This window comes from Callithrix jacchus, chromosome 17 (genome assembly GCF_049354715.1).
Source record: "Callithrix jacchus isolate 240 chromosome 17, calJac240_pri, whole genome shotgun sequence".
Classification (NCBI taxonomy): Eukaryota; Metazoa; Chordata; class Mammalia; order Primates; family Cebidae; genus Callithrix; species Callithrix jacchus.
The window spans coordinates 20,847,421-20,874,774 of NC_133518.1; the positions used below are offsets into that span (position 1 = coordinate 20,847,421).

The 27,354-nt window shown below is 32.1% G+C and overlaps 1 protein-coding gene across 6 annotated transcripts in view; it reads left to right on the forward strand.

The window, feature by feature from the left end:
* Nucleotides 1–27,354, forward strand: part of BCHE (butyrylcholinesterase) — a 77,086-nt gene that overhangs the window by 30,545 nt on the left and 19,187 nt on the right. For 2 of the 6 annotated variants that reach the window (XR_013528875.1, XR_013528874.1), the window contains exon 3: nt 5,777–5,932. The exons of 3 other annotated variants lie outside the window; for them this stretch is intronic. The gene's annotated coding sequence lies outside the window, so the exon portion shown is untranslated. Of the gene's footprint in view, nt 1–5,776; nt 5,933–13,146; nt 13,278–27,354 lie in introns of those variants that run through there. One more of the 6 variants, XR_008477511.2, reaches the window with a different exon arrangement.

Genomic DNA, 27,354 nt, shown 5'->3' on the forward strand with positions numbered 1-27,354 from the left:
TTTCATTTCCTTATATTATATATTCACCAGGCTGATTTCACCATGAATTCTTAAAAGCAGTCATTAAGGATGCTTACAAAATACAAGTTTGGTTGCAAACTTGTAATTTTAATATATTAGCATGCTTATACCTGGTTGGTTAATGTTACAGAAGCAAGAGCAGAGAACAGGCTAAAATTAGACATCATGAGATTTAGAGGCAAGTTTAAGTTTGTGAGACTGTCATCGGGCCATCTAGTCCAATTATTATCAGACTTATAATTAGATTTTCTGACAGAGAATAGTTCATGTGGCTTCCAGAGTGAGGAAAATAATTCTTAGCCTCTGATTCTGTATTTATTTGTGATATATTATTATAATTAACCCAATTGAACATTTTGATGATTCTGAAAAAGGGTCAGGGCTTAAATCTCCTTGGATTTATCTTATGCTATCATAACAACATCAATGTTTTATCACTTTAAATCCTTTTTTTCTCCTAGAAATTAATTTAGGAGTTACTCAGAAAGGAATAAGGCGAAAGTGGTAACTACGGTATTCCTGTAACTTACCTTAACTTTAACATATAGAATATAAATGCAGGGGGGGAAATGTATACCCATTAGTGTAATGTATTTGAAAAAAAAAAGAATCCTGTTATGAGAGAATTTAAAGTGCACATAAGATCACTTTCAGAACTATTTCAGAGTGCAGCAGTATTTTACCATGAATGACAGGGGTAGGAGATAAAGAAATCAGATGTCCCCCAAAGGGCCAAATCTATAAAGAGAGTTATAAAACTGAGATATGTTTCAGAATGCTCTCTCACAGTGGAACAGAGAAAAACTAATGTATTCTTAGAATAAAAGGGCTCATTAAGACATGGAAATCACATTTATAGGATCCACTTACTTGGAAATAATTTAATTTGTTTTCAATGTTTCCCCAAATATTTTCTTTATTTAGAAAAAATATATAATATTCAGTCCACTTGCACATATTAAGTTTGGAATAATATTAATAAATTATTTTTTTAGAAATTAAAGTAATAATTTCAGGAATGTACACACAGTTGTAATGCTTTAAAAGACCTGTCAGAAATAAAGTAATAGCTTAAATATTGCAAAGTAACAAAACATAGTAAATAAAATGTAAATTTAAATTTTTTTTGTATAGAGATTTTTGTTCCACAATCAGATATGACTCAGGTTGAGGACCCTCTGTTTATTGAATTTAGCAACATCATAAGAACAGAAACACAACTAAAATATTTCTAAAACTACAAATGCAGAAGAAATGGTTAACAGCATAAAAGAAAATAATGGTAGCAGCAAAACAGAGCCCAAAAATAAATAATTACTTTGATTAAAAACTATTTTGTGGCTAAAACTCTCATTATTGTATAAACAACATAAATGTAGTGTGGCTTACAGGCAAATGCATGTCTGAAGGAATACACGTCCTAGAAAATAGTTGGAATGATGATTTTTTAAATTATAAACATTTTAAAGAAATGCAATACTATTTATTTTAATTGCTTTTAATTCTAAAAATATTAAAATAATTAGTTAGAAGTTAAAAATATAGACCAGGCATGGTGGCTCATGCCTGTAATCCCAGCACTTTGGGAGGCTGAAACGGGCAGTAGAAACCCCATCTCTACTAAGAATACAAAAATTAGCTGGGTGTCGTGGCACACGCCTATAATACCAGCTACTTGGGAAGCTGAGGCAGAAGAATCACTTAAAACTGGAAGGCAGAGGTTGCAGTGAGCTGAGATTTTGCCATTGCACTCCAGCCTGGGCAACAAGAGCAAAACTCCGTCTCAAAAAAAAAAAAAAAAAATGATTAACAACCCAAACACACACTACTTAATTATGAATTTCTGTTTTTTTGTTTTTTCACCTCCAAAGAAAGTTCTTGCCTTTTAAGTGAATTTCCAACATAACATAATGCATTCAAAAGAGCTTGAAGAGCTTGGCATTGGAGGAAAATAGCTTGAGTTTGAAGCCATGTTTGCCACATATTTGCCAAGCGAATTGTTCTTTCTATGTTTCTATTTCCCCAATAAAACCTGCCTCACATGCTTATTGTGAAAACTTGCCCAGTGAGTAACATGTATCCTATTGTAGATATAAATAGATCTGGGTATACCTATGAATAAGTCTGTAAGCAACGACTAGATTGGTAATAGGATGGTATTGCTGTTGTCTTCACTAATATCACTTCCTCTGCTTCATGATCTTCTTCGTTTCAATAGTTTCCATTCATTAAATGTGCAAATGCATTAATATCCCGTTTCTCAAATAAAGCAACAGATGATGGGAAAGTTTAGGTCACACAACTAACTTTTAAATCATTCTCAGCAAACTGACACAAGAAAAGAAAACCAAACACTGCATGTTCTCACTCATAAGTGGGTGTTGAACAATGAGAACACATGGACACAGGGAGGGAAACATCACATACCAAGGCCTATTGCGGGGTGGGAGAGCTAGGGGAGGGTTACAGGGGGTGGGGGGATTGGGGAGAGAGAACAGGAGAAATGCCTAATGTAGATAATGGGGGAATGGATGCAGCAAACCACCCAGACATGTGTACATCTATGTAACAATGCATGATCTGAACATGTGCCCAGAACTTAAGGTGTAATTCAACATTTTTTAATTTTTAATTTTTGTGGGTTAATTTTTCCCCCTGCATGTCTTGATTTTAAAACATCATTTTAAATTATGGTGTCTAAAATAATACTTAAGTCATCCTAAAATTAGAAAAACAATAGTTAAATATAAGAATATATTGTTGGGAGGAATAAGTCTCATCTTCCTTATGAAGTTACCATTCCCAGTATAGTAAGTAAACTTTATCCAAAAAGACATTTTATAATTTCTAATTTCAAAATCTATTTATTATAGTTTATATCATATTCTTTGTTTCATAATTATTTATATAAAATATGAAAAACAAATTTGATGGTAGTATTTCTGTAACTGTAATTATAGAGTAATATAAAATTTAACGAAACAAGGTGCTTGTTCTTCAGCTTTCCCTCAGACATTTTTTGAATAAATGTCTTGAGCTTGCTTGCAAGGTACACTACTTTTAAAATCACAAGTTATTAAATAATACTTTTCAGTATAAAATAATTATGTTCAAATTGATAAGAAATTATACCTACTTCAATTTTTCTTTCCTGTCTGTAACACTCAAGTTCAGAGTGCTAAAAAGCAGAACCCAACTGCTTTTATTTTCTATATGTTAAAATTTTCTCAGTATTGTTTTATCTTACCATAACAGATACTATTGACTTGATGAGATGATCTACACACTTATTGCACATGAAATGTTAATAATAGTAACCTATCCACAGATCTCTATTATATAAAAACAAGTGAATGTTTATCTTATAAAAATTAAATTGGACAGTTTTTGGTATATTGACATCTAGGAACTGATATCAAAATAATATTTATTTTATGACAAGTCAAAATATTAATTGGAAATACATATATTTAATATATAATTAAAAAGAAACATCATAATCCAATGATGTAATAAGCATTAAATTTTAGGTTATGCTCAGAAGTCATAACACTCATTATGCTTTGGGCGATTCAATAAAGCTTCTGGAAGCATAAAAATTATATCTTTTCTGGACAGGCGTGGTGGGTCATCCAAAGCATAATGAATATTACACTTTCGGTGATTCAATAAGGTTTCTGGAAGCATAAGCGATAAATCCCAGCACTTTGGGAAGCTAAGGTGGATGGGTTACCTGAGGTCAGGAGTTGGAGATCAGCTTGGCCAATATGGTGAAACACCGTCTCTACTAAAACTACAAAAACATTAGCCAGGTGTGGCGGTTGATGCCTGTAATCCCAGCTACCTGGGATGCTGAAGCAGGAGAATCACTTGAACCTGGGAGGTGGAGTTTGCAGTGAGCCGAGATCATGCGTCTGCACTCCAGCCTTGGCAACATGAGAAAAACTCTGTCATATAAACATATAAAAATGTACAATTTTTAAACAAGTCTTTCTAATTGTAAGTTCAGTTTTTGTATGATTAAGTTATATATTATGCAAATTTGTTTATTCATTCTTTCATTTATTTATTCAACAAATATATTTGAAAGCCCACATGCATCAAGCATTATTGAAGTAATTGGGATGCAGCAGTAAGCACAATATAAATAGGCAAAGATGACAAAGCAAATAAAAAACAGTGAGGCATGGAGAACAGAGAAAACCTTTACCCTCAGAGGCCTTACAATCTAAAGAAGGAAAAAGACAAGAAACAAGTACATACATACTGTGTCTTATGGTGAGAGCTCTGGAAAAAATATAAAACACAGAAGCATAGAGCAAGATGTGGATAAAATGTGATATCATTTGTAAGGTGGTCACAAAAAGCTTCTGACAAAGTTATATTAGAATAAAGGGACAGAGTAAATCATGTGAATATCTGGGCAAAAATTTTCCCAGAAGGGAGATCAGCAAGAACTACCTCTAAGACTAAAGTATTTAGGATGTGGCAGGAACAGCAAGAAAGCTAGTGTGACTAGCATAGGTGTGTGAAGAGGAAGTGGTAAGAGGTAACATCAGAGAAGTACAAAGAGCCAAGATACAGGATTTGAAACTTGCATGAGTTTCTGAAATCTTTCCTGAGTGAGACATTTAGCCATGAAATATTCAGACATTAGAGTGGCATATTTCAGCTGAAACATAAAGAGATCTCTGACTGGTAGGTACACAAGAATGAAATAAACAGAAGAATGAGGAGGTTATAAAGAAATCTAAGTGAGAAATGTTTGTACCTTAGATTAGGTAAAAAAGGGAAATAAAGGTCAGAATCAGGTTCTACTTTGAAGGAAGATCTAACAGTATTTGCTGAGATATTCAATGTGGAATATGAGAGAATAAATTGAGACAAGGATACTCCAAAAATGTTGACTTGAGCCGCCAGAAGAGCAGAGGTACCATTTCTTGAGATATTTACAACTATGGGAGGATGTGGTTGGGATGGTGAAATAAAAAGTGTTATTTTAGACATTTCAAGTTTAAGGGACCTGTTTCTCCAGAAACATTTAAATTAAATTATTTAATTTAGATTTAAATTTTTATTGTGAGACAGATATCTGTAATTCAAAGGAGAGAAGGGGGCTAAATATGTAAATTTGGTATCTAAAAGTAAGAAGATGGTATTTAAATCCATGAAACAATTTTATTTCACTTACAGAGGCTGGAGATAAAACAGATGAGCACCCCAAGGTGAGAGGGTGGGCGGAGAAAGAGAAACTGTAGAGAGAATGGAGCAGCAAAATGAGTTGGAAGGGGCAATTAGGAGAACATGGTATCCACTGAAGACTAAAAAATATAAAATACTTTGGGAAAAGAGTATCTGTATAAAATACAGAATCAGCGCCAAGAAAATTATGTGAAATTGTGTATAATTGTGAGTCTGGAAGTATGAACATATTGGTAGCAAAGATATAGTGTTTTGACAGGGTGGCAGGAACTAAAACCTGAATAGACATGAAAATGAGAATGAGAGGAGAGGAATCAGAAACTGCAGTTTGAAGTATCTCTTTCAGAAAGCATTACTCTAAAGTGGATCGGGGAAGTCAAGTCAGGGGATGTCTGGACAAGAGAGGGTAGAGGTGTTTTTGATTGATTTTGCTTTTCCATGGGGAATATTGCAACGTGGTTGTGAATGAATGAGAATGGTATAGTGATTAATGTGATTGATCTGGTTTTGTGTAAACATCATCTCTACTTAATTTTATTTGCTTTCTTTATAGACAACAATGCTTGTAAATACAATGCAAGCCACTTGGTTAGAACTTAGGTAATCAGTTATTTGGATTATGTGGAGCTCCAATAAAAGGAATCAAGAGACAGGTTGCAAGGAGAAAAATAGACAAGACAACATCCTAGATATTCTGAACATAAAAAAGGTATGACAAATATTTCTTTGATATGTATTCCATAGAAAAGGTCATACTAAAACCTATTGACTTGTAGTGTGTCCTAAATTTTAAGAGAATTTTGCTCATTGATTTTTTTTTATGAAAGACAAATCAGAAACAACTATTTTCTAAGAAGGCATAGACAGTAGGCAAGTTACCTTACAATAGAATTGAGAGGTCACAGTCTCATTGCAAGACAAGAAACGGGGGAAAATAAGTTCTCATAAGCAAGCTGGTATAAGTAGTGACAAAATATTGACCCTCAGACCACAAAACATGTATGTGCTGCTCTTTGTGTGTCCTTGATCACTCACAGAAGTATTATGTAATGCCTAAGGGAAAGTAATTGGTTAAAATATAATGAACGCTATAATAAAAAGCACCGAGTCCTTAAAGAATATTCTTCTCATGTAATATGGAAACAATAATAATAATTTAGCCTATTGTCAGAATATTCTTAAGAAAGTACTGACAAGGGATCCTTTGGAGTCATAATTTTAAATCTATAATGTTGTTAGTATTAACAATTACATCAACTAAATTTATTAGTTGCTAACATGTGCTAGCTCCCTGCTCAGAACTTCCCTTTCATGATTATAGCAATTCTGTAAAGAAATATCATCATCCTCGACAGGTGGTGATAAAGATACTGAGGCTTACAGAGCTGAAGCCACTCAGAATTCCATGGCTATTAGCAAAAACCAGAACTCCAAATTGAACTTTGTAGTGTGATGGAGAAACCCAGATTCATCTTCCCTAAAATTTTCTTCCTCTCTATTAGAATTTTGCATACCACTAGGGAAGGAAAAGAAAAAAAATTCCATCTCCTTTGCCCTTAGTTTTTTTAATTTCTAAAATCAGTGATAATACCTATCTCCTTGGCCGTTATGGAAATTTGAGAAACTATATGTAATATACCTGATATTATTCCAGATACAAACTCTAAGTAAGTAAGATTGCCAGATAAACCTAGTTAATTGTAAAAATCAGCTAAAAAGAATATATATGTAATATATATTATATATATATAAGTATAAATATAATACTAACATATTAGTATAAACATAATACTAATATGTATTAGTATAAATGTACTACTAATTCTACTATATATAAGTATAAATATGACTCATAAATCTGATAGGGCATTAAACTGAATGTTATTTGTATTTTAGTTGGAATTCACATTTATTTGGGTGTTTTGCTTTGTTTTTACTATATCTGGTACACCTAACTGCAAGTGTATGGACTACAGAGAATAGGAAGTGGCCCCAAGGAACAAAATTTTGGCAAAAGCAGAGAAATATGTGAGAGAAAAGTTTAGAGAAGTTCAGCAAAGGGCCCAGGGGTTGGTAGGCAGAACAGAAATCAGGCCAGCAGGGTTTGGAGAGTGGGGACTCAAGGGACAAGCTGCATTTCTAAGATTTGGCTGAATTCCTGAAGGCTTATAGCTAGAAAGGGCTCAGTATGCATGTTTCAGGTTTCCAGTAAGGATTAGTAAACTGAGGAAAGTAAGGATTAACATCATAAAGGCAAAAAGTAAGCTATTAAAATAAGCTTGCCTTCTTTTACCTGAATTTCTAAAACTATATATTTGTATTGGAATGTATTTTATTGTTTGCTTTTGGAATTTTCTGTCATTTTATCTTCTTAAAAATGCTAACCTTTGGGAAATAAATATTTCAAAGTATGTATTCATAAAAATTTTGAATTATATTAATGAAACCTGAAATAGAGAATGAGAGAATAACATAAACCAGAAAGCATGTTATTTGTAAAACCTGAAACGAATTCTATTTACAGCACTAGACTTTGCAATCTCAGATTTTATGTGCAAATTATGTATTACTAAAATTTACAATAATCTTATATACTTAGCAATTAATTCAGTTATTGCAATAGCAGTAGGGATACTACCTATATTTATTATAACAAAATCATTGTGGAAGGCAAAGAAACCTAAAACATAAAAAATTACTAAATTTCTAGGACGTGCAAATCTAACTCTTATTTTCTCTGTCAACTTTGGGGTCAGATATTCTATTAGTTACGCAGACTTACATTAGAGTATGTGTAAATTAAGATTTTTTAAAATCTCTATCTTAAATTACAGGTGATAGCTGAATTGGTTGCTTTCCATTTTTCTTAATTACATTATTTACCTTTCTTTACTACAATGCAGACCATTTATATATAGTAATAAATAATATTAGAGTGAGAAAAATGATTATATCCTAAATGTAAAATTAAATGTTATCTTTATAATTGTCTTTTGTTTTTCTTAAAATTTCTACAGAAAAATTGCTTTAAACTCATACATTTATTTTTATTGTGTTTCAACTTTTTTCCTTCATTTTCTGGACTAGAAAAGATTTGAAGTAAGGGACTCTAAATAAGTTAAATCATAGTTGTAACACAATACGCTTGCAATCACCTTTACAATGAGATTTTAAAATGAATAAATATTATTTTGTAAAGTAGCATTGACTTTACACAATATTGGTAAAGCAGAGGTGTGAACCTACTTTAGATATAAACACATAATCAAATATCTACAAATGAAAAAGAATAAGAGGATGAAAATGCAACACTGATCTTCAATCTTTAGCAATTTTAGAACTAGAAATTATTCATTTAGTAAGGAAGAAAAATATAAAAGAGAATAAAATATATGATTGTTGTAAAATGTTAAACATAATGATTTGATTATTTAATACCTAAATATAATGTAAATGTGAGTTTAGCAATAGAAAAATTTCAACTAAATATAACATTATCTGATACATTTTATTGGAAATAGTCTTATTTAACAGTATGATGCAGAGCACTGTTTATTAAAATTTTGCAAATTCTGTTGCAAATCCACAGTATTCTCTCATTTTATGACTTTTTTTCTGATAAAACGATTTTAAACAATTATGCTGGCAAAAAAATAAGGGACCTATATGGAATACTTCAGACCAAAAGTAATGAGTGAGTAATTAAAGTATTATAAAAATCCTATTACATTAGGAAGGATATCGGACATTTCTAGTAGCTTTTGATGACAAGCACAGAGAAAGGGATGTAGAAAAAAGTTGTGGAAGAACTAATGCTGGTGGAAAATGCACAGTCCTTTAATGACTAGACTATAGTTTCACATCTGAGAGACCATATTTAAGGAAGCACCTCTCTCATACTCACACACTGTAGAGTATGTGAATTTTCACTGTATGATGCTTCCTTCTAGAGAATATTGATTAAACCTTTTTCATTATGAGAAACTACCACATAAAAATACATCCCAAATAAATAACAATTATGCCACTAGTAACTGAAAAACAAAATGGAAATTTTTATGTAAAATGCTTAATTCTCTTTTTTGTTTTTCTTTGTTCTATAGTAGTTGAGTTCTAAATACAGACAAGAGGTAAATTTTCAAATGAAATAAAGACATTCTCATTCAAAAAACTGGTAATGCCCATGCTAAATCCAGTTTAAGCATGGAAGAGTCCACTTGTTTGAAAGTGCACTAAAATCATTTTATAGTTTCTTTATGTTTAACATGCAAAATAAATGGTTAGATTATCATGCCAATAAGAACAGATAATGCCTAAAATTATACATAGACTATAATTATTGATAAATACTTCATAAAGTATGTGATAAGGATTTGATAAAATACATGATAAACTCTTGTAGTGGGACCACAAAAAAAAAAAAATCAAAAGGTTCCTGAGATCCATTTTTTGCTTTGATAAATTCATGTTTAGGCAATATTTGGATAAGGATATTATAGTATTTTTAATACTTCCAAACTGTTCAGCTATTGATAAAACTATGTATCTTAGAGTTGGTACTAAAGTTTGGAGAATGAATAAAGATAAAAAATATTTACTTATCTAAAGTCAGTATTCATAGTCTTTAGTATCTAGCTTTCAGATATTTTGAGCTTGAACTAATATACACTAAAGGACTCTCTGGAAATTGAAAGATAAGGAGAGAAAGGCACAAAAGGAGGAAAAATAGTCAAAAGGCTAGATATGGTTTGAAACGGGGTTCTGTATCAAAGTCTTTCTGACACCAAAACCCATTTCTTTTCACTAGATTATCTAGCCACCTTGTCACTTGAAATTTAGTCCATAATTTATACTCTAAATTTATTATTTCACAATCCTCACTGGGCTCAGTATTTATTATTCATAATATTTCTGTGGTTAGGCTCTAACTTTATGCATTAGGGAGGTAAAACTATGGTTATCTGTGTACACTATCATCTTGCTGAGGAAATATTACATATAAGTTCTTATATTCAGTTTTATTTGAAATTTATAAATTAAAAATATAATGTTGAGAACAGATTTCCAAAAATATAATTTTCTTAGAGTAAATCAAACTAATTTTTTGTCAGTTTAGTATTTTTTCGTAGACACAGATAATTTAGTTATTCCTGGAGCATTACCATTGTCTGTTCATGCAAAACCTCATTCATGTTTGAAATAATTTTATTATTTTTTCATTTATTACACATTCTTGCATTCCACACATGGGCGAGCGCACGCGCGCGCACACACACACACACACACACACACTTACATTACTCTATTAGGCACATCTACATACAGCTTGTTATCCATTTATGTATAGGTAAGTAGGTATGTTTTCACTCTTTTTCAGACTGGTTTCCATACGTATTAAATGGAAATTTAGACAGAAGAAGCTTTAACCCTACACCTGCATATGTACAGAACATTTATAAATTTAACCCTTATGTCAGATTCTAACTGCCTATGGAATGCAGAAGTGTAATCTTCAATTTTATATTCACCCACAATTTTACTTTTTCACTTCTGAGCAAGATAGTTTCAATTCTTGGGTTTCTATATTCTGCTAATTAAAATATAGCTTTTCTGCTTTTTTTATGAGCCATTTTTTAAAAACAAAGTTTTCTTGCATCTTAAATATCAATTAGGTAATGCAGCTCTACTTTTGTCATCACGGTGCAATAAATCTCAGTCAATTTAATTATAATTCCAATAAAATGTAGAAGAAAAAGGATACTTCACTCAACTACATTTTTTAGTTAGAGCTGTAATATATTAATCTTGATCCAGATCCTCTGTTCTTCCAAAAGCTCCCTATCAGTTTTATCAGCTGGTCCTGTCATGGTGTGTCCTTTGAGATGAATGCACCACACCGATTTTTCATTTAGCAGTATATTAAAGACCAAAATATTTTGAAAGAGGTGGAAAAAGTAACAGCAAGCTTACCTCAAATACTGCTAAGGAAACTAAAAAACGTACCATTCATTTCAAATGGAGGAATTTAATTCTCCAGATAGCCCCAAAACAGAACTAATGATCACAATGTATCCCCACTCCCAGCAGCACTTTGATGTGATATTTCATATCATGTTTGTCATGCGTGTAGCAGATGATTCCACTGACACAATATCCTATCCTAGCCTCAGTATAGAAATCTGGCAATAAAATAGCACATCCAAAGATGCAATAAGAACCAATATTAAATAATGAAGCCATGCAAAGTACTCAGTGTCTATTTACCCACACACACAAGGAGGAAATCTATGTGCTGGGAATCTGTGTTATTCTGGAACACCATATGTAAGGTCTACTGTGATATTTTGAGTGTGCATAATCTTCTTAATAGGGTTAATATGAATAATTTTCATAGACACTCTCTATGAATTAGAATCAGATGCTAGAATATCACAACCTGAACAGAAGACTATCCTTACCTCACACTGAGTGTAACTAAAGATAATTCAGCTAATTCTTATCAGATATCTATATTTAAAAACTCAGTAAGCAAAAGATAGCCTATTTGAAACATATTCCTTTGTCTACAAAATAAATCTCAACTATGTATCTGATGTTAAAGTATTATTTGAATCACATAATACAATGTCTATCACATAGTAAGCATGACTAAGAATAGTAATTTTACTAACTTATACTACCAATAATTATAAACATATAAGTTTCCTAGGAATGAAGAAAATTCTACTGACTACTGTAAAATACTAATGAAAGAGTGGAAATAGGAATACTTTCCCATTAACTATAATAAAGTAATTCTTAGCATAATAATACTTTTCAAACTGTGTGGCGATTAAAGAAGTTTAATTAAGATAATCTGTACTAGACATCCTTAAAATAAGCTGCTATTATTACTGTGTAAGTTTAATCATTAGAAAAGCCATGATACTTTTCTTGGAGGATTTGTGTCCATTATCAGAGTATGCATTTTTCTTTTGGGGGTACTATAGTACGAAAGTATGCTATCCTTGTGTTACGAAAATGTGTGGAAATTTACGTGAATTATTAGAGTGAACTATACCTAACAAACATTTGCCTTGATGTACCTTTTATAAATTTGTGCAGTGGATCTAACATATTATACATGTAGGATTATATAGACATGCATAGTGAAAAATAACATTTTAAAGCATATTGAATATGAAAATAATTTAAAATCTCATTCATTCTAAATGTTCATTGCATAATAAAAACACTAAAAGTATAAAATTAGTAAGTTTTATTCAGAATGCCATAGAAAAAATACATGAGCATTAAAATTTGGCAATGGTGCGATGTTTTCACAAAAGCTGAAAAACTCTCATACATGTTTAAGATTAAAATCACATCGAAGTTGGGTTTAGCTATGATTTTGTACCTATATTTCAATATTTTTGCTTATACTGGCTGAATGTTGTCCATCCGATCACTCAAAAGGACCACACAAAATACAAATGAACATTTTTGCAATATTGGAACGTGAAACTCCATAACAGTTTTTTCTTCAATAAGAAATATACCAAATAACATTATGACATGCATTTAAAAATTAATAATATTTTGAGAAATACATATGAAGCATTTACTTTTTAAATAAAGTAAACAAAATCACTGGCTGTCTTACTTTTTAGACTTAATATTATATATAAAGTCAACAGGGATAAAAACTGTAAGTATATTACTCCATAATTGGTAGTTTTCTTTTTTCTTATGTTTTACTTTCTTAACTCTTCCAGAGATAAAATTATATTTAGCATTTTTCTGCAGTATATGCCCATGTTTTGTAGATAGGAATGCCATTTTAGAGGTATATTTAGAGGAATCAAGATGTGGTCAAAATTAGCCTTTTTGAGTTGTAGCAGAAATAAAGTAACCACAATATACTCATAGCCTTTTTTTATAAAGACAGGATCTTGCTCCGTCTTCCAGGCTGGAATGCAGTGGTGCAATCAAGGCTCTCACTTCAGCCTCAGCCACCCAGGGCTCAAACATTCCCCTCAAAATGCTGGGATTACAGGCATGAGCCACCTCACCAGGTCTGTACTTATAGCCTTTAAAATTAAGTATTTATTCATTATGTTTATAAAAGAAGATCAAATTGGTATTCAAGAAAAAGATATTTTAAATAATCTTATAACATCATAGATTATAAAGTATTTGTTCATAAAAGCCACTAAAGTATTACAAATTAAACATATCAACAGCTACTAAAAGGAATCTATGACTTTCTCATTATTTTCATATGGTATAGGTATCTAGTATGCCAAAATTACATATGTATTTTACATGTTAAAATAAATCTTGAAATCTATTTTCCATCATCATGAATAATGACTAGAATTTGTCACTGTTTTTCAATAGCTGGAGTTGGAACCCCTAACATTATTTAAAACAAGCAACAGTATACCAGGTTGTCAGTTTCTATTAAAGAAATTCAACTCAACAAATTTTAGGCATAAAACTTCACTATGAGTAGATAATTTTGCATTAAAATGCCTCAGCCAGGTGTAATGGATCATGCCTGTAATCTCAGCACTTTGGGAGAACCAGTTTGGCAGATCATTTAAGGTCAGGAATTCAAGACCAGCTTCTACTACAGAGGAGCTGGCTAATTTTTTTGCATAACATTTTTAGCATTATACCAAAAAAGCCAACATTTGTACTAAAAATATTATACAAAAAATTAGCCAGGTGTGGTGACATGTGCCTGTGGTCCCAGCTACTCAGGAAGCTGAGACAAGATAAAGATAATAACTTGAACCCAGGAGGCAGAGGTTGCAGTTAGCCAAGATCATGCCACTGCACTCCACCCTGGGTGACAGAATGAGAGTCTGTTTCAAAAAGTAAATAACATGGGGAGAAATGCCAGATATAGGTGATGGGGAGGAAGGCAGCAAACCACATTGCCATGTATGTACCTGTGCAACAATCCTGCATGTTCTTCACATGTACCCCAAAACCTAAAATGCAATAAAATATAAATAAATAAGTAAATCTTATAACAGCATTTTTTATTCTTATTTTAATCATTATTAAGTAAATATCTGAGTGTACTATGCCACTGATGGTAGTGGCTCTTATAAAGAACTATGTTTTAAATATAGTAAAGTATGGTTGTGTGCCAAATAAGGAGAACTTTAACTATATTTCCTAAGGAAATTTATCAGCCAAATAAGGTTTTGGAAATATGACTTGATTTTAAAACTGACCTTTATCATGAGAGATTGCAAAAATAAGTAAATGTCATACTATGTCAGAAAGGTAGACAAACATTATAATTCAATTATAAGTTACCTCAATCTGCAAGGTTTTTGTACTGAACTTATAAAAATATCAGACTGAAAAATTTAAATGAATTAATGTGAAGAACTCAATGGAATATTTTCTTCAGTTTTGTAATAAATCTTTTAGCTGTAAAATTAAAAAGGAAATGAAAATTAGACACCATTTTCATTTCCTTCTCCACTCTCCTAAACCCCCCCAAAAGGAATAATATTTTAAGGAAAATATGACAGACCGTATGCATTTTGAAGGTAGAGATTTTGATTCTATTTATTTAACATATCTTCCTAAAGACACGGCATCATGGTTTATAATTGTTTCCAGAAGATTATAGTGTTCTGGTCATGCTGTTTTCTTTCTCTAATTTAACCACTGAGTTTTGCATAATCAATCAACACTGTCATAAAAAGAACCAAATGTAGCTATGAAAAATTAGAATAATGTTTCATCCATGATTAGGCTATTATTTAGGCAGATTTTAAAAATTATATAATTATTATTATAAAGATGTGTTTCCACCATTATTTGGGCATCTGGTTCTAACCCCTTTTGGTTTTATCCAACATTATGAATGTGAACGATAATCATAAAAAGCTGATATTTTATATTAAATTTTACCTCACAACTGTATGATTTACTATAATCATTTAACAAATATTTATTGAGTACCATTTGTGAGCCAGGCACTGGACTAGGTGTTATGGAGTCAGTATGAATATATTGTAGAAAAAAATGCAGGCCTACCATCACAGAGGTCATTATCCCTTACTGCTGGCAGAGCAGCAAATAAGCAACTTACCAAACCACATAACGAGAACTATACTATGGTTACCTACAGACTTGGGAAATAAAACATAGGAGAATCTCAATCCAGTCTCAGAAGCTTACAGAAATCTTTCTCAAAGAAATGAAATATTTTTGTGGAAGGGGAAACAGTATAGACAAATAAAAAAGGTAATAGAGCAAGAGAAAGTTGAAAGGCAGGTGTGAGGAGACATGAATCTGGGGAGTTATGAAGAAACTAGATGCAAATTTGTCAGCTAAGCTTGTTAATAGATTACCTTCCAGGAGCATCATGTGAAAACACTGTTTTTAATGTGAGGAGAGAATGCTATCGAATTTGAATTTTAGAAAAATCATTCTGTCTGCAGAAGAGAGAATGGCATAGAAAAGAGTAAGAAAGCTGATGGGAGAATGAGTGGAGATGTACTGCAGTGTTCCAGGACAGCAATGCAAATGGTCTGCACTGGAGAGTAACTGTGAGAATGAAAAGACAAAGCAGAGGATAAATTTGAGATGTTCTTGGAATATTATCTATGAGCTTTGGTAATCAGATAGATGTGGAGAGTGTGTGAGAAGAAAGGAAGATTAGTGAATGTTATTCAGTTTTCTTATTTTGCAATGCCAAAGGCAACTTCATGAGTTAAGAACATATGTAGGACTGAGAATTAAAGTGAGAAAGAAGTGGTTTAAAATTAGAAAAAAAAAATTGTGGCGTTTCTAAGGGCAAAAAAAGATTAACAAAAATAAAGGTAAAAAAATTGGTAAAGATTAAAAATGCGACCTTTATATTTAATGATTTAGGTTATTGCTATCATCCATCTGTGCTGCATCTCAGATCTTACAGACTCATATGAAGAGAGACACGTCTTTCCATCTGTCTATATGCATATGAGTGTGCAAATATCGTGTTAAATAATTAAAATGTGTAATAAAACACTGTATACCACTAAGAAACATGTTTTAAAGTCCTTTGGAAATGGGTTTTGTAACCTATTGGTAAACTATACTGAAATCTACACTAGTCAAATTTCCACATTTTCTAAGCCTCTAGACCCTCAACTGTCCTTTTCCGATTCCCAATCTGGCAGCAAAATTAACTGCATTTTCCTTTTGGTTTTGCCTTTTGGCTTTAACTTATGCCTGACTGATAGTGAAGATTCTATTCCATCTTCACCCTTCTCAAGTGATGGCTTTTTTATTCTACTACTCAAGTATTACAGAGTCATATATATGTCTACCAAGAGCATCATTATTTTTGAAATATTATTTCTTCTTCCTCCACAGAATAGACTCTCTTCAAGTAGATTCTATTAGATTGTATCAGAGTATACCAGTCACTCCTTATTCTTGCTGCATTTATCTGCTTAAAGCCTTTCCACTGGAGGTGTTTTAGCATCTAGCTTTGTTTCCTTCTATCTACTAAACATTTTTAATTATTTCAGTGTTCATACAAATAAACTATGCAATGCTTTGGCCCTTTTCTCTTAATCTTTCTCACCTGCAAGAATCACAACCTTGTTTATGTTTAAATACGTGATTGCTATCAAACAACTTAATGTGTCTGGATATAAACATATATACACACTATGTGAATAAATTCAAGACCTTAAACTCAAGAGATTCTTTAATGTTGCCTGGCAATAATGTCCCTAGCCAATTTATTCCCCAACTCTTCTAAAGAATATTTATACCTGTTATTTCTTCTCAAAATGCAAAAATGTCTTCTCCCCTCACAGCTGCAAACTTGCTTTTTACATACTTACATACAAGAAAACAAAATCCCAAATTAAGCAGATCACAAAATCAATTAACCCATTAAAAACCATGCCCAAGTCCTCTCTACCTCCCTCCAGCTGCAATGTCCATTATGTCCTTATCTCCCAACTATCCTTGCAGGTGGGATTCTCTAAAGCCCATTCGTGCATTAACTATGAAAGAATTTAGTTCTAAAATTATTTTTCTTATTTTTTAAATGATTTTTGCCCTCCATTTAATCATTCATATAGTTTCACTACTGTAGAAAAATATATGTAATCTGAAAAAAGATCTCACATTGTGTAATGACTACTTTCCCATTTTCATATTCTTCTTGACAGCAAAACACACCAAATAATTTATCTCTACCAATTGCCCACTTTTATCCTCTCATTCTATAAACAATTTCACCACCCCAATTACCTCATTCCAACTATTCTCGTAGTCATCTGTATTTCCATGTTGCTGAGTCACTCGATTATTTCTGAATCATCTTAACCTATCATCAGTGTTTGTTATGTGTGTAGCCTCTCCCCTCCTTGAAGCATCTTTTTCATGGAGTCATGGAAACCCAGATCGCCAGGGTTTTTTTGGTCTAACCTTTCCAGACTTACCATTTCAGTCTTCTTTGTGATTTCTTATCATGTCAAAATATTGTGGCATACTACAGCTCAGTCCTTGGACATCTCTTCCCTAAACATGTTTATTCCATGGGTGATATCAGTCAGTTTTACTGCTTTAACTAACATCTACCTATTAATGACTTCCAGTTATATCTGCAGCCAATAACTCTTCCTAAACTCTTGTGCCTTATGTACATATCCACTTAAGTATTTAATATTCATTTCAACCATTATATATTCTTAATTTACTTTTAATATTCTCCTCACCGACTTCACCACTTCAGTTAAAAAAACAACTTCATTCATTCTCTTGCTTATGCCAAAAAACTCAAGATCAACATTGAACATTATTCTCTACAGCCAGTTAATTAGTACATTCTGTCAACTTGACCTTTAGAAAAATAATCAAGCCAGAATTCTCTTTAAGAGGATACATTGTTTATAATTATTATGTCCATTACATATTTAATAATTTAGAATAGTCATAAATATAGTCTTGAAATTAGATGATATTGAGATTATTGTAAAATAAATGTATTAAGTGTGACAGTGTTGTTTTGTCTCAGTAAGAATATAACCTTTTTTTAAAAAAAATGGATACTAAATTTCTTAGTTGTACAATATCATAGTGTCTATACAGCAGCATTAAACAAACAAGTGAACAGAATGAGTTAAAAACTCATTGTGATTCCCTACACACTTACAATTTTCTTTCTCTGTTTTTTTTTCCCTCAGCATGTATTTATTTAACTGATTGACCTTTCTTATCGTCTTTCTCTCTTTCACCAAAATGTAAGTTCTAAAAGGATGGGACTTTGGGTTATTTTGTTTGCAATTGTATTCCCAGCACCTACAACATTATTGGGCACACAATATGTGGCCAATGAATAATTTTTGAATAAATGAGTAATTATTTATTACATAGATTCTTCCTACCTTCCCAACCTCTAAATCTTCCCAGAGCTCAGTTCTTAGATATATTTTCTTCTCTTTTCCTGAACTCTTCCTTTATAAAGATCATCTGTTTCTATGACATTAAACACCATATAAACAAATATATGTTCATGAATTTATATCTCTGTAAATGTCTGCTTTATTTACAAGTTATTAAAAACCCAAATTTTGCTTTTTAAAAAATCTTTCCCCATTCCATATTAGCAATTTCTATCAGCTTGACCTCCTAAATGCATCTGAAAGTAATTTGGGTCTCATTATCAAAACTACAAGCCTAATGTGAGCCACAAGGTATCCTTTCTGATTTACTATAATAGACAGTATCCCTGGTCCCACCCTTTCCTCTCCATAGTTTATTCTCCTTCCTATGGTTGGAGTGATCTTCTCAAAGTGGAAGCCAGATCTTAGCACTGCTTGGATAATAACTCTTCAGTGAGTTTTTTTTTTTTTTAGCTAGAATAAAATCCAAATTTCTTATCATCATCTAAATGGGCCCACATGAAAAATTACTTGACAAGTGCTGGTAAGGTAATCTCCCTGCTCACTATACCCCAACCAACTTGGTCTCCTTGATACCACTTATTGCAAATTAGTGGGTAAATATGCTCTGAGGATTTGAATAACTGCATGAAAATTTAACCAGTTTTTAGTAGCTGAATCTGGTTGCAAAGCTGGCGGTTCCAAACCATGCAGCATAGAGTTCTTATCCCATAGTGTAATGTGCTACTGGAAACCAGTTGGGGACATTAATTAAATTACAGAACATAAAATGTATGGGCTGGGGACAGTGAGGGATAGCAACAGTTAGACTGGTAGTGGGATGGCTTTGTTGTGGTCTTCACTAATGTCCTTATTCTGCTTCATTGTCTTCTTCATTTTGATGGCTCCCATTTATTAAATATTTCATTAAGATCCAAGCAGGGTTCTACGTATTCCACATACATTTTACATGTATTCTTTACAACCATTCTGTGTAAAATGCATGAATATTCCTAGATTACAATTGAAACAACTGATGATTGCAAAGTTTAGGTCACACAACTAACATTTTTTTAAACTTTTTAATTTTCAATTTGTGTGGGTTACTTTTTCCACCTGCATGTCTTGATTTTAAAATATTATTTTAAATTATGCTACGAAAAATAATACTTTAGTAGTCCTAAAATCAGAAAAAAAATAGTTCAATGTAAGATAAATATACTGTTGGCAGGAATACTTCCCATCTTTCTTATGAAGTTACCATTCTTGGCGTAGTAAGTAAACTTTATCCAAGAAGACATTTTATAATTTTTAACTTCAAAATCTTTCTATTTATTTATTTTTATAGTTAATATTATATGCTTTGTTCCATATTTTGTAATTATGTATTTATATAAAATTTGAAAAACATATTTGATCATAACAATATTTCTGTGGCTGTAATTATAAAGCAGTATGAAATTTAATAAACAAGATGATTCTGATTCATTTCAGCATTTCCTCAGATAGATATTTTTGAATGAAAGTCATGAGATTGTTTCCAAGGTACACTTCCCTTAAAATTACAAGTTACTAAATAATAGTTCTCAGCATAAAATAATTATCCTTGTGGTTTTTATTATAGAACATCCGCCTTGGACATAAGAAGTAAAATCCTGTGACTGACTTAGCTGCAATTAGCAAGTCATTCAGAAATCACATTCATCACTGTCATTTCAGAAGTGTCTAGAAGGAATTGCTTCTGCTATATTTAGCATGCATGAGAAATGCAAAGTCCAGTCTGTTCATCTTGCTCACATTTCTGTTTGTTTGCAAAAGCTAGAAAGCTGTAGCCACGAAGGGCAGGAAGGAAGGTTGGCTTTCAATACCTTTCTTCAGTTCAGCTCAGAACTCCTTTCTATGACTCAATAGTCAGTTCCAAGTTACCATATTAAAAAAAAAAGTTTGATTATCCTGCTTACATTTTCTTCATAGATGGTATTACTACCTTAATTTATGATATCTATTAATTATTTTATTTATTGTTTATCTCCACTCATCGATCTCAGTGATCAGTGACTTTATAGGTTCTGGTTACTGTTATATCCATTGCCCACATTCCTGGCACACATCAGACAATAAAATTCAATTATTGAATAACAAACAGCTTCCTGAATAAAAGTCAATTCAGTTTTTTTTAATTGTCGACTTAAAAAAACTCCACAGAATACTGGCTCTCCTATGATATTTCTTCAGATAAGTGTAATGTCATTTCACAACAAAGAGGTTTATCTTTAGTCTTGGGGTCTAAGTATATATTCCATATATACATATATATATATATGGAGGGGGAGTAGCAGTAGTGAATATATCTGGTATTAAGTCCAACTAAAATTATGTCATAGAGAGAATTTAAATTTATTCCATGGGAAAAGCAGAGAAAACCCTGGGTAAAATTTATAGAGATTTTTTTAAGCTTTCTATTAATAAAGACATATTTCTCTTTGAGAAAAAAGTAAAAATAGCCCCAGATCCTGGAATTCAGTAGGTCCTGAGTACAGGTCTGATTTTCCAACCAGATTTAGTAATGAATAAAGTTGTCAGGGATTGGAATGACCTTGTCCAGAATGCGAGACATATTCTCTTATGAAAAGTGCAAAAAACGGAAGTTAGCATAGATTTGTGCAGATATTCTAGAGAGAATAAAACACTTAATGGAAGATTAGACAATATTATTTCAAGGTAACTTTAAATTCTTTTAAAGGGTCTAATATTATTTTTGAGTAAAGGAAGCATTCAAGTAACAGAAAATTTTTTTGCAGGAATAAATACTCAGAAAAGTGTTACTTGAAACAATTTAAGAATAGAAATTTTTATCATAAAATATTTTTGATTGCATGCTAATAAAATAAAATGCACCCATGAGAAATAATTGAAGGCTAAGTGGGACATAATAACACTTTTCAATAGTAGAAAATATGTATGAGATAGATATATTTAACATACTATCTATTAGTAAAATAATTGAAAAAAAAAGAATTATGGAAAAACAACATGACATTTTATATAGTAAGTAGCAAACATGTCTTTATTGCTACCTCTCTAATAGTAATATAGATTTGAAATTATTTTGGTCAAACGTTTTCACCAATTAGTTATGTATCTGAAATTGATTATTAAAATGAAGATTGTTTTGTATATATCATCATTTTAATGGTTACAAATTCAATGTCAATGCTCATTTTGAAAAATTCATCAAGTATGATTTGAGCTATATTCTGTAGGTAGGTATATGCAATGAAACTGAATTACAATGTTTGTTGTGCTCACAGCTTCCTCCAAAAATAGTTTCATTGCTGTCTGTACAGCTTAATGTGGCACATTTGGTTGTTTCATCTTTCTTTACCTGTATACAACATATTTCATACAGATCTACAAGTAAAATTTAATACACATAGATATTCTTAAAATTTTAGCATCCACTAAATTCATCATATTACCTAAAATCCTTTTTCTGCACATTAGTCATTGTGCATATTCATACATAAAATGGCACTAAGTCCAACATCTAAAATTTTTAACCTAAATTCACTACTGAGCAGGAGTTTGGGTTCATAAAAAGAAATTCAACTAAAATAACATACAGCTGTTCTAAAGCAGAAAGAATATGTTAGGCAATTATAGTCTCATGATTCCAAGATGAGATCTGTGTCATTTGGAATTAGAGAAATAGAGAAATGTTTTGAAAACTGAAATAGATAGAGAAAATATTTTGAAAACTGAATAGAATTTTTATAAAGATTTCAAATAAAATAGAAAATATTTCAGCTTAAAAGTTGAAAATTGTTTTGTTTATCAAAGTCTATCAAGTAGTCTGTAAGATGATATTGGTATGGGTTTTGAATAAGTAGTAAAGAAATAAGGAGATGAGATTGTCACCCACAATCTTATAAATTGTATTATTTGTAACTCTATCATTGAAAATGAATTTTTGTTATATTCTTTTTGTATCACTGTACGCAGCTATATACTCTAGTTTTGTTTTTGTTTTTGTTTTCAAAAACCATCTGAGAAGACTGCTTTCTTCTTTCTCATTGAAATGGGAGTTTCACTGTGTTTCCCAGGCAGATTTAGAACTCTCGGGCTCAAGCAATCCTTCTAACTCAGCCCAGCCTCACAAGTAGCTAGGATTACAAGCATACATCACAACACTCAGCAAGATTGCTTTTATTAGGAAAGAGTAACATCCATTTTTAATGTTAATGTTGAGGTACTTAGTTGAAATCATGAAAACACCAGATTCATGTTTTTGACATTGTAGGCTTTGAGATCCAAAAATTCACCTATCTCAGCCATGCAAGTTTTGTGATATTGGACAAGTTACTCTCTGTATCTCAGCTTTCTCATCTATATGATCTGAATAATAAATCTGCCACCTTTCAAGAATTATAGTGAATGTAAACTGAGTTTTTGCATAAAAAGTGCTTAGTTCAGAGTCTAACAAACACAAAATTTCTAACAAAGTATATTCTTCTTAAATGTACTCATATACCTCTGAAACAGATCTCAGACAACCTCAAAAAATCTTAGCTAGCATCCACACCAGTTGTTTAGAAGAGAAAATACACACCCACACACACACACACACACACTTTGTTTTTTCATTTGAAAAGTTAGGCTGTAATTTATGAGTGTACGCAGTATAATTCTAATCACTTTAAAGGTTCATTCTAATAGAATTACTCTAATTGTTTATTTACTTAGGTAAAACCTTTAACAGCCTTTTATAGGACACTGACTCTGCTAGGCTACAAGAGTCAACAAAACAGACACGTTCTGTGCTATTATGGAGCCTTACAGTCTAATGGAGATGATCAGTCAAATAGAGGGACCTCCAGTGAATAGTGATATAAAGACAATAACTTTGAATTCAAGAACAATTATTTGATATGCTGAAACTATCCATTAAAGAAAAACATCACAATTAAGTTTGTCTATAATATTCTTGGAGTATTATTTCTCAAGTCTTCTCTAATATTTATTCATTTAAAATCAAGCTATTTTAAGATTTGTATATGCTACTACAAAACTGAGTTTCCAGGACATTTTCTTGGCAATTTCTAGGCTCATTCCTAAAACTGTGGGCTTGCTGCCAACAATTTTATGGCACAGACTAGAGCAAACAATAAGAGCAAAACTGATAGAATTTGGAAGACTCAAAAAAGAAGCCAATTTGTTTCAAGTTTGAGATTATTTTCTTATCTATAATTAATGCAATATCTGCTCCTTTGTTAAAATAAGTGTTCTAGTGCCATTATTTTAAAGTACATTTGAGCTTTCTACAGATCATTAGGCTGTCATTCCTCTGGGATTCATATGATCACATCCAAATCATAACAGTTGCTTTGCTGTCACTAGAAAATGAAAATGGATACAAATATAATGCATCTTCACATTTAGAAATTAGGGAAGACATCTGGATGTACTTGCTCCGTTAGTGAATAAAGTGAAAAACTGAAGAATAAATGAAGGAATGAAGAAAGAGAGAAAGGAGGAAGGAAGGAAGGAAGGAAGGAAGGAAGGAAGGAGGGAGGGAGGGAGGGAGGGAGGGAGGGAGGGAGGGAGGGAGGGAGGGAGGATGAGGGAAGAGAGGGAAGGAAAAGAAAAAGTTTCAGATTTTTTAAAACATAATTTAATATTCAGCCCAATTCATTTTCTGGAGTTGGAGGAGGCTAAACATCACCTAGCATTCCTCTTTAACTCTCCAGCTAATTATGCAAACCTTTATACCCAAACAATGCAGAGGAAAGAAGACAGAATAATCTTCCAGACCATGAAAGCTTTGTTCATCCATCATACCAACAGTGTACTAAAGATCTCAGAGATCTTTTGTCTGGCAACTCTTTGCCCTTTCTGCTGATGAATAACTGAAGATGTGCAATACAAAGAAATCACTAAAAGAGAATTGTGCACCGGAATCAATTCGTTTTCATGACTCTATCCAACTACTTTAGTGAAGTATTTAGGAGAGTGGATTAAGTACAGAAGGCTCTTTCAAATACTTATTAAGATTAAAATGTTCTTATAATATAAAAAATTGTGCTTTAAAGTGGGCACTTGCTTCCCAGTTATATATTTAGGATTAAAAAAAGAAAACAACACCACTCAGCACAGGTGAAAATACATGAAGATTGTGATTTGGATTAAAAAAAAAAAAAAAAAAAAAACCTATTTTGTGTGCTTAAGCTATTTTTTTCCTCCATTTTATTTCTTGAACAGAGCAGAGCTTAGCAATACTGATTGACAGCATGAACAAGGCTCTTCATTAGGATCTAGCAATAAAACAAATAATTAGGGTAAGATAAGACTCCTGATACCAGAAATCACTCAAGAAGTCTCACCTTACATGCCAGGTTTAGTTTTATATTTTTGTTTGTATGTTTTTATTTCTTCAAACCAAATGTTTTTCTTACTTATGAGGCATCCACTTTGATAACACATGCCAAACTATATTATATCGTAATTGGTCTTTGCTTATTGCTAGTAATAAAACCTCATCACATATTTTTTCATGCCTCCATTTACAACTGTTAATTTTTCTTAAAGTTTGAAAATTATATGCAGCTAATATGTCATCTTCCTAGTATTTATTTAAATGAAATGTAATTTGTTCTTCTTTTTTAGTGCTTAGTGAAAATAAGCCTTCTTTTTTATTTCCTAGAAAGTTGAGCACATTGGTATGTTTTGCCTTTTGATCAACCTTATTTGCAGGATATATATACAGGTTATATATTTCCTGTGGGATTCTTCTCCTTTTCTCTTCCCTCCTTTTTTTCACATAAAAATCTATATCCAAATTCTCTGTGAAGTTGAGAATTTATTCCAATCCATAAGCTAGGAATCATGAATCAGTAGAAGCTTAATAAGCCTCTTGACCATGGATTCATAGCACAGTATATTTAGATCCAAGAAATCATCCTTAGTTAATTCGCGAATTTTTATGGATTTCTAAGGTGTGCTATTATAATCCTGTCCCTCTAGGTACCTAGATTCCTGACTAAAAATACAAAACCTTATTATTTAACTGGGAAAAACCTGAGCAAACTAATGGATCTAAGGAATTGTTCTTCCATAATTATTTTTTCTCATTTCTTCCACTAGCAACAGAAATATCTGGAGATGGAGGGAAGCAACTAATAAAAGTGAACTAGATTTAGATATTTGCATTAAATATAATCTAAATTGCAAATAATCCTCTTATATTCTCCATGCACAGCTGCATTATTGTACAGTTCATATTGCTTTAGTAGCTAATTTTTGCCTTTATTACATCTTCCAGAAAACAAAAAGAATACAGTTATAAAGACCTTCCTAACAAACTATAGTAAGTCAAGATGGAGAATATAATTGGGCCTTAGAAAATCTGAGTTAGGTTTTAGTCTGTGAACAGGCTTAAGAGAAAATCACATGGCTAGGTGTGGTGGTTCACGCCTGTAATCACAGCACATGGGGAGGCCGAGGCATGCGTATCAAGAGGTCAGAAGATTGAGACCATCCTGGCTAACACAATGAAACCCGTCTCCACTAAAAATACAAAAACTTAGCCAGGCATTGTGGCATGCGCCTGTAGTTCCAGCTACTTGGGAGGCTGAGGCTGGAGAATCGCTTGTTCCTGGGAGGTGGAGATTGCAGTGAGCCAAGATTGTGCCACTGCACTCCAGCCTTGGCTACAGAGTAAGACTATGTCTCAAAAAAAGAAAAAAAAAAAAAAAGAGAGAGAGAGAGAAAGAGAAAGTCATGTATATGATGACTCCTTATCAGCTGATGAAGGACGTTGAAATCAAACGCTTTGCTACCTCACAACACTTGAAGATTCAATATGAGTTTTTAATCTTAGAAGATTCATATTTACAGGACATTTTTCTTTAACTTAACACATGAGAATAAGGATAATTTCTCTTTTAATAGAATGAAAAGTTTTATTTTAGAACTGACACTGAATTGATCCAATGCACATCCAAAGTTCCAAAAGCTATTGATTTAATTTTCATTGCAACAAGCATCTTTTAGTGTATACTTTCCTGGGTTTATGATAGTTACTGGGCATCAAAAACTAGATAAGATTGATTTTCTCTGAAGGTCAAAATATAATTTTTATTTATATTATTTGGCACTATTAGTGTTTTATTTGAATGTTATAAAATAAAATACAATTTTATATAAATAATATTCATTCAGTTATTTTTGGTATTCCTAATATTCAAGTTGCAGAATATAGAGACACAAACACACAGTCACACACACACATCTGTTCTGCAGGCTGAAGGCTTGTATGCCTCTAAAACTCATATATTGAAATCTTAACTCCCAATGTGATTGGATAAGGAAGTGAGGCCTTAGAAAGATGCTTGGGTGATGAGGGCAGAGCCCTCTTAAGGGAGATTAGTCTCTCATATCAGAGATGTCAAACAGCTCCCTTATCCCTTATACCGTGTGAGGACACAAGAAAAAGACTGCTGTCTATGAACCAAGAAGCAAGCTCTCTCATCAGACACCAAATTTGTCGGTGCCTTGATTTTGAATTTTCCAGCTTCCAGAATTGTGAGAAATCAATTTCTGTTGTCTATAAGCTATCCAATTTACGGTATTCTGTTATATCATCCCAAAACAGACTATGACAGTTTGTGTATATGTGTAAGAATGCAAAGAAAAATACTTTTATCTTTAAAGATTCATCTTAGAAGATTATAGAAAACCA